This window comes from Pithys albifrons, chromosome 4 (assembly GCF_047495875.1).
Source record: "Pithys albifrons albifrons isolate INPA30051 chromosome 4, PitAlb_v1, whole genome shotgun sequence".
Lineage (NCBI taxonomy): Eukaryota > Metazoa > Chordata > Aves > Passeriformes > Thamnophilidae > Pithys > Pithys albifrons.
In genome coordinates this window covers 91897668-91898544 of record NC_092461.1, presented here as the reverse complement: position 1 = coordinate 91898544, position 877 = coordinate 91897668, and positions in this window count along the sequence as shown.

Genomic DNA, 877 nt, shown 5'->3' with positions numbered 1-877 from the left:
GTAAGTGGCCATCTCTGGGACAGCTTTTTTTTCCTCTTACTGTGGAATCATTCCTAGTGAAAATAAAGTTAAAATTAAGTTGAAATAACTTGGAATTGAGGTGTTATTTCCCTTGGGTGCATGAGGAGCATGGTGAAAAAGACCCCTGAATCTGTAGCACAGTGATATATGGTTTGCATGGTGTGTTGCAGGGTGCTGCTGTACTTCTCAGAGACAGATGAGAAACCTGAACTGTGGAAGAGTCAGGAAGGGTTTGCTTCTGGAAATGTTTTCAGAGAACACAGTCCAACATAGTCTATGCAGTTGTAGAATTATTTTCCTTTTTTCCCCCCTTTTTTTCCTTACACAAGTAGAGGTTGAAAAAACATTGTATTATTTTGTTCTGTGTCTGCCTGTTTTGTGATGGCTTTGTATATTCTTATGCTAATGGAAAATAGATTTTAATGTTTTCCTTGTGCCAGTATTGTAGAGTAAGGAAAAAGGCATTACCTTTAGTGATGATGCTTAAGCAATGCTGTTGACTGTATTTTACATTATACATTTTGGTTTCTCATAGTAACAACAAGGCAGACATCTGGAGTAACAGGAGAATTAATGGAGTTAAAAGTTAGCCAGTATCAAGAAAAATGTAACCAAGAGTGAATTAATTTTTCTGTAAGCTTTACCTTGGTTTTTTACATTTTAATTAGAAACCAGAAAGCTTTGAAGAAGTGATTTTTAACAAAAAAGTGCAGAACTCCTACTCCTCACAGAAGGCATAAAGGGGAAGGGAGTGTTGACAGGTCAGTTGACATGAAAGGAACAGTTTAAAGCATGCAACTGCAGAGTAACTGTCAGGTGTGAGTTGTGACTGTCTCTGCTCGAGGCAGGTATGGAA